The sequence below is a fragment of the Mus musculus genome, chromosome 1 (assembly GCF_000001635.26).
Source record: "Mus musculus strain C57BL/6J chromosome 1, GRCm38.p6 C57BL/6J".
In the NCBI taxonomy this organism is placed as follows: Eukaryota; Metazoa; Chordata; class Mammalia; order Rodentia; family Muridae; genus Mus; species Mus musculus.
Window position 1 is genome coordinate 165,717,704 of NC_000067.6, and position 7,482 is coordinate 165,725,185.

General features: G+C 46.5%; 1 long non-coding RNA gene across 2 annotated transcripts; it reads left to right on the plus strand.

The window, feature by feature from the left end:
- The first annotated feature begins 216 nt into the window (after positions 1-216).
- Positions 217-6,721, plus strand: Gm51752. 2 transcript variants are annotated; one of them, XR_003948760.1, is made up of 3 exons: positions 217-897; positions 5,410-6,111; positions 6,660-6,721. It is a non-coding gene; the product is annotated as a predicted gene, 51752 (long non-coding RNA). The 2 variants fall into 2 exon arrangements; XR_003948761.1 differs by having other exon boundaries at positions 5,939-6,111.
- The last annotated feature ends 761 nt before the right edge of the window (positions 6,722-7,482 follow it).

A 7,482-nucleotide genomic window follows, 5' to 3' on the forward strand; every position in this document is an offset into this window, starting at 1 on the left:
GTCTCTCCAGCAGAAAGGAGAGTGGTGTGGGTGGCAGTAGCTGAGGAGTGGGGTGGGTGTGGGGATAGGGAGGAATTTGCATCTCATGGCTCAGTCAGATCTGAAAGCGCACATCCTGTTTTTCTGTAGGTTGGGCGCATTAGGCTCCAAGAGCCTCCTCTGACCATGGCCTGCTGCAGGAAATGAGTGTCAACAGTCCTGCAGATGGGAACCAAACTTCTGGGTGACTGACTACCCAAGAAAAAGCAAGTCCAGCCCCACTAACCCCTGCCCTCCCTCTACCCCACTTCGGAGACTCCAGGCCTCACCCCCTCCTCCCCGGAGACTATCAACAGGAAGTTAAACCGGCTGGAACACTCTGTTCCCCTTGACATTTTTTTGTTTTAAATCTGCAGCTGTGTTAAGGCTTCGTGAATCCTCTCTGCATCCTGGGTCCATCTCTTTGCCTGTCTGGGGGTTTTCCTCCCTCATCCATGCACAGAAGACTGAAAATATGGAGAAAATTTGGCACCAAGAACTGAGGCTATATAATGGCATGAGAGCAGGCAAATGAGAACTACAGAAGGGTTTCCAAGAAAGGAGTCAGGTGTTGAGAAAACACCAGGGGCTGAAATGCTGGCTGCTGGTAGGCTAAGGATGTTGTTGGTCTGACTTAGGGATCATTTCTGAAGAAAGACCGTCAAGATTGTAAGGGAACCCCACTTAAACGCTCTCCTCACTCACTCATGGTGCTCACCCCCTATCAGCCATGCGTGGGTGTCTCTTCTCTCCTAACATCCAATGCTGCCAACGCAGCATTCTCTGCAGCCGCCCCACTCTCTCATACATTCAGGAAGCAGTAGGCGCTGACGTGAACGAAGCTTCTCTCTGTCCTTTAATCTCAACCCAGCTTGTCAGGTAAGGAATAAAAGAAACAGAACCAAAATAAGCAAGCTACAGTTCTCCAAAGCAACTTGGTCCTGTTGGAGACGCTGTTTCTTCTTTTCCTGTGGCCACTCCTGTCTCGCTACTTGTCATGTTTCTGTCTTCATGGAGCATGGTGCTTTGGGGTGAGACGCTATCCCTCGAAGGCTGCCTTTCCTTTGGTTGCCTCGCCCTCAAGTATGAGAGGAAATAGCTCAAGAGTTAGACTAAGCCTCCGAAGCGTCAAGCACTTTAGGAAGGGAATTAATCTCTTCCAAGTTCTCTCTCAACAGACCGGAGAAGAATGTTCCCCACCCCCATGTCCATTACTGCGCATGTGTAAAGCATCAGCGCGGGCTCTAAAGACCACCCAGGAAAGTGGCTTATCATTGGTTGCTTCCTGTGTAAAGCCTTAGTGACCACTGCTTCCCAAACTCACGTGTGAGAGAATACACCTTAACTGTGTCCTATGTGGCTCTATAACCACACTCAGAAATCCAGACGATACTACAAAACCTAGATGGAGATCTTTTATTAGCAAGTGGTTATCCTGGGCTTGCCCCCTGCCCACCTACTCTTCCTTCCTTCCTTCCTTCCTTCCTTCCTTCCTTCCTTCCTTCCTTCCTTCCTTCCTTCGTCCCTCCCTCCCTCCCTCCCTCCCTCCCTCCCTCCCTCCCTCCCTCCCTCCCGCTCTCCTTCCCTTCTTCCCTTCCTTCTGCCTTTTTTCTCTTCCACCTTTTCTTTTTTCCTTTCTGACTCTGAAGATCAGAATCATAACATCACACATAAATAAGCAGTCTGCCTGTGAGGGTCATCCTCAGCTGGCCTGTCATTTCTAGCACCAGATTAGCATCTGCCAAATTTGATATTTCAATAAATTCCAAGCCAATAATTCCAATAAATATATATGACTTTGAGAATTTTGCTTTGTTTTCTTTCCTTTTTTCTTTCTTTCTTTCTTTCTTTCTCTCTCTCTCTCTCTCTCTCTCTCTCTCTCTCTCTCTCTCCTCTCTCTCTCTCTCCCCCCTTTCTCTCTTCCTCCCTCCCTCCCTCCCTCCCTCCCTTCCTCCCTCCCTCCCTCCCTTCCTCCCTCCCTCCCCCCTTCTTTCTTTTTTTCTTTTTTCTGAGACAGGTTTTACTGTGTAGTTCCTGTCTGTCTTGGAACTCACTCTGAAGGCCAGGCTAGCCTTGAACTCACAGAGATTCCCCTGCCTCTGCTGGGATTAAAACTTTGCTTTATTTCTTCAGGCAAAGTCTTAATTAAGTTGCCCAAGCTCACCTTGAACTTATGATCTTCCTAGCTCAGCACCATCAATGCTAGAATTCATAACCATTCATTTTTACTCTCAGCCCAAAACCTGTATTTTATTTTTAATTATAAGTAGTGTGTGTGTGTGTGTGTGTGTGTGTGTGTGTGTGTGTGTATGCAAGCGTGCATGCACATTGGCATGTGCACACATACACAACGCAGAACATGAGTAGAAGTCAGAGGAAAACTTAAGGGAGTTGGTTCTCTCCTTCCACCATATGGGACTGAGGGATGGAATTCACGTTGGCCAGCTTGACTAGAGCATCTTTACCCACTGAGCTTCTTCCTGGCCCCCAAGCCCTACATTTTACAAAGTAAAGCCTACCATTAGCCTCATACTCCACAGTGAAGAACTGACCGTTTTCTCCACAAAGTCAGCAGCAATGTGAGGGGCTCCATCTTTCCACTTGTCTTCAACAAGGCACCAGGAGCTTTAGTCAGAGAGGTCAGCAAGAAGAGATAGCACACATAGAAATCAGAGAGGAAGAAGAGACCTTCGATTTCAGCTAGCATGCTTTTATTTGTATAAAATTCTGGAGATTCCGCAAGAAAACACTGCTGGAAACAATAAACAAATCCAGCAATGCTGCAGATGGAATATTAACACACAGCTCAGATTCTGCACAGCTCAAGCAACCCAAGAAGGACGGCAAGAGAACAGTTTGAAACGGCATAAAAACAGAATGAACTGTGTAGGAAGGAGTTGGCTTAGCACGGAGGGGAAACACTGGACACAGAAAACCACAAACATTGAAAGAATTAAAGAAAGCTAAATAAAGAGAAAGATGCTATGTGCTCATAGATCGGGATATGCTACATTGTTAAAGCAGTCACATTTGCCAAAGCTATCCAGGTGTTCAGTGCCATCCCTGTCAAGGTTGCAATAGTACTTTTTGGAAAACGAAGGGAAGGGAAGGGAAGGGAAGGGAGGGGAGGGGAGGGGAGGGGAGGGGAGGGAAGGGTTGCCAAATTTCATATGGAACCTCAAGGGATTCCAAATTACCAAAAAGTCTTGAAAGTTGCTAGCCTCAGATTTCTTGAATCCAAAGCATAGGACAAAGCTACAATAATCAAAACAATGTGATTATTGGCACAAAACCAGACATGTGGACCAAGAGAACAGAATAGAGTTAGGAACAGACCCTCATGTCTATGTCATATGACCTTCAACAAGGGAGCTGGTATCACGTGTGGAGAAAGGGCGGACCTACACCCAACAATGGGAAACTGTACATTCATAGCCCAAGAATGAAGGTGGACACGTTCTGTATAAAAATTAATTCCATCAGAATTAAAGGCTTAGCTTTGTGGCATAGACCTGCAACTCTAGTGACTCAGGAGATGCAGGCAGGAGGATGGCAAGGTCAAGGCCCAGCTGGACTACAGAGTGGATTCAGGGGCAGCCTGGAAAAGCCTGTTTCAAAATTAAAAGTGAAAGAGAGCTGAGTCCGCAGCTCAGTGGAAGGTACTGGAAGCCCTGGGTTCAATCTCAGTACAGAAATAAATATGTAAGTAAAGCCCTAAAACCTAGATCTACCGTGAAAGTGTGTGTCGTGGGTCTGCCAATGTTGTTGTTGTTGTTTGTTTGTTTTTTAATTTAACACCAAAAGAACAGAAAACAGTGGCAAAATAGACACAGGGGCTAACTACATAGACCTGAAGACTCTTGCCCATTAACAGGAATACTACAGTGAAAGTTAAGCTATGCCACTGAAAATAACCATGTATCTGATAAAAGTTTAATATGAAGTAGCTTATATTTTATAAATATAAGCTATTTATATAAAATATACAAAAATCGGAATATAAAAGAGAATATATAAAAACATTTTTTGAAACCCCCAAAAAGAAAAAGAAAAAAACCCAACCTCTCCTACAATTCAACAACACACTAACAACAATAAACCCACTAATTCAGTTTAAAAATAGCTCGAAGGACCTGAATGGACATCTCCCTAAAGAACGCGTGCAAGTCTATGAAAGGATGCTCGATGCCACTAATCATTAGAAGAACAGCAGAATGCCCATCATCTATGACTTCACACCCATTTAAGATGTCAACTGAAGACCACAATCCAAACTATAAAAAAGATAGTTAGCTGTTGGGGATACAACACGAAGGTCCTTGTGCCCAGAGACCTCCAGGAAAACCAGCAATATTCAGCATACAGGATTGTCCTCTCAAAGGGATGGATGTAATTCTTGCTCTTCCATCCAGAAAGCGGGGAATGTATGTGTTTGTGCAATTACCTACATGTATGTGTGTACAGCACGCTGTGCCTGGTGCTAGAGGAGGTCAGAAGAGGGCACTGAATCCCGCAGACATGCACATACAGATAGTTGTGAACTGCCAACTGGGTGCTGGGACTGGAACCTGGGTCCTCTCAAGAACAACAAGTGTTCTTAACTGCTATACCATCTCTCCAGCCCAAGGGGAGCCTCCCCAGCCCCACCTGCCCACCCTGCCCAATGAGTATGGAGTCTCTGTTTAGCAAACAGAAAAACTTGCCATTGTTGAGTTTTGAGACAGAGTCCTATTGTTCGCCAAGGCTGGACTCAAACTGATAGGCACAAGTGAAGTTTCTACCTCCATGTCCTGAACAGCTAAGACTTACAGTGTTGCCCTGTTCGCTGTGCTTGGCTTGGGGGCTATCACACAACAGCTTAAAGCAGAGTCAGTGCTACTGCTCTGGATGCTGGCTGAGAAGGTGAATTTTATGCTGGCGGTGGGAGGAAGGTGTTAAACTGAATTCTTGAATAGTCCTGACCACAGATCGTCCCCATTAATGTCACTCTTCTCTCCAGGCGTATGACTCACTGGGTAAAAAATTCTGAGAAAACAGATATGATATCGATAACAACAACAAAAAAAGAACCATTATAATATCAAACGGTAAGCTGTGGTCTGCCTCATGAAGTGTGTTCTCCAGGACTAGAGGCCACTGACTGGAGACAAAACCAGCTTCAGACAAGGGCGTCAGAATCACCCGTGTCATGATCCAGGGGATGACTTGACTTTCGAGGTAGTTTCCAATATGGAGATGAACCACAGGACTGAGCTCACCAGAGGAAAGAGGAGGGTTAGAGTGCCCTGGGCTATGCACATTGCCTCAGTCTTTGGCTGGGCATTGGGATTAGCTGCTGAAGCCACAATAAATACAACCAAATCCCTAAGTTCTCCTTGCTTGCCTCCTCAGGTGATCTGAATAGTGATGATTGGTGCATATAACCGACCCTGGTGGCGGTTCATTTTAACATTGCCAATAGTAAGGTGTTAAGAAGATCACTTCTGTATCAACGGATAATGAGATGCATGGCTAAGAGAGACAACATTAGCACCAGTGGATCTGAACCCCGTGCTCCACACACCCAAGCTCAGCTTCGATGAATGGGAGTTCTTCCTAAGGTGTCCCAGAACACCCAGCCCGGTGCTGGTCACAGCTGTGCTGGTCATTTTCCATACCCATCCCTAACCCACTGCATGAAGAATGTGTGATGCTTCAATCTCGACCCCACCCTGCAAGCTTCAAGGCTTCTGCAATGGCTACCACAACTGGCTTAGTGAGGCCTCTGGAACGGGTGGTGGGCTTCTACTATGGATTTCTACTATCCTGGCAAGTTTGCTTGTCCAAGGACTGGCCTGTTAAATGGATGGGCTCTGGAGCTGTGGTGTTCACACAGGAGGTTCACAGTACCATGATCCTCGTTAAGTACATTATCTTTCAGGACTTCTGAGATGATCTCCTGGTAGTCCCTGGAGAAGAACTGCATGGCGGTTGCCAACCTCCCCGTACTTGTGGGGTCCAGGCTCAGCAGTTGCAGGATGGATGAGCAGGAAGGCTTCCAGGTTGCGAGGTTCCGTTATCCTCCTCGCTGCTGCTTCTCAGAAGCACAGACAGGTAAGAGGAAACGAGGGGAGGTTTGGAAGGGTTGGGTGGGGACGAGTCAGGAGGGAATCCTTTCAGGCTTTTCAGGGCTTCTCCAGAGGGACCAGGGTGCTTCAGGCACTGTGGCCCCGGGGCAAGTCATCTGCTGAAGTTAGTCAGGCCACCCAGGATTCCATTTAAGTCAAGAGCAGCTGAAATCTCTGAATGTTCAAGACACTTAAATGATGGCAAAATTTAGGATTATGTACATGTATGTTATGTAAATAAAAATAAAAGTATTATTTATTCACACATTTATTTTGAGGTAGGATCTCACTCTATAGCCCTGGCTGGCCTGGAATTGGATTTGTAGATCAGGCTGGCCTCTAACTCAGAGATTTCACCTGCCTCTGCCTTCCAAGTGCTGGGAATAAAGCCTGGGCCACCACAAACTTTGTTTCTTTCCTCCTTCTCTTTTTTTTTTCCCTCTCCCCCTTCCTTCCCCCTCCCTGTCCCCTCCCTGCCCCTCCATTCCCCTCCCTCCCTCCCTTCTCCCCTCCCTTACTTTCTCTTTGAGACAGTTTCACATAGTCCCGGCTCTAGGCTGACCTGAAACTCTTGTGGTTGTTGAGGAAATCCTTGAACTCCTGATCCGACTGCTGACCGACACCTCTCCAGTTCCGAGATTACAGGCCGGAACTCACCATGCCTTTTGGAGTTTCTGCCTCAGTGAGCTGAAGTCTCTTGCTAGAGACTGTTATCTGGAATGTTCCACAGAGCAGACAAGTGATTCCAGTTCCTTCCATCCCAGATCCCACTCCTCGTTCATTCTTTTGAAAATAGATCGGTCTTGTTTACCCAGCTGTTTGCCCCAAGAGCAATGAAAGAATCCGTCCTCTTTTTTTCTCATTTTGTTTTTTCTGAAAACATCAACAGCAAAACCCTAGCCATCCACCAGTTCAACACAGTAAGCAGGATGCAGTCATCATGCACAGAATAATGAGCACGTAGCCTGCTAAAGAGAAATGGCTTTGTTTTCTTGGGCCTCCTGCTGGAGCACAAGGGTCAGCGGGGAGGACCTTGTGGGCCAGGAGGAAGTGTAGTTAATGATACATGCAACCTTCTTACTAGAAGACACGGGTCTTAATTCTGGATGATTTTTTTTCTCACTGTTGTGGGTTTTGGGACCAACCATGCAAACCCTTTTATCTTCCTGCATGAATCTGAGGCCAGGAGGCTGCACACTGTTGCAAGGCTTAAGTAAAATCTTGTCCAGATTAACACAGAAGAGAAGAGCCCCTCCCCAGACCACTTTTATTAATCTTCCTTCCTTCCTTCTTTTCTGCTCTTCTCATCTCCTGCTGTCTCAAGGGATCCAGGGTGCCACTGCTGTGGTCAGGATTC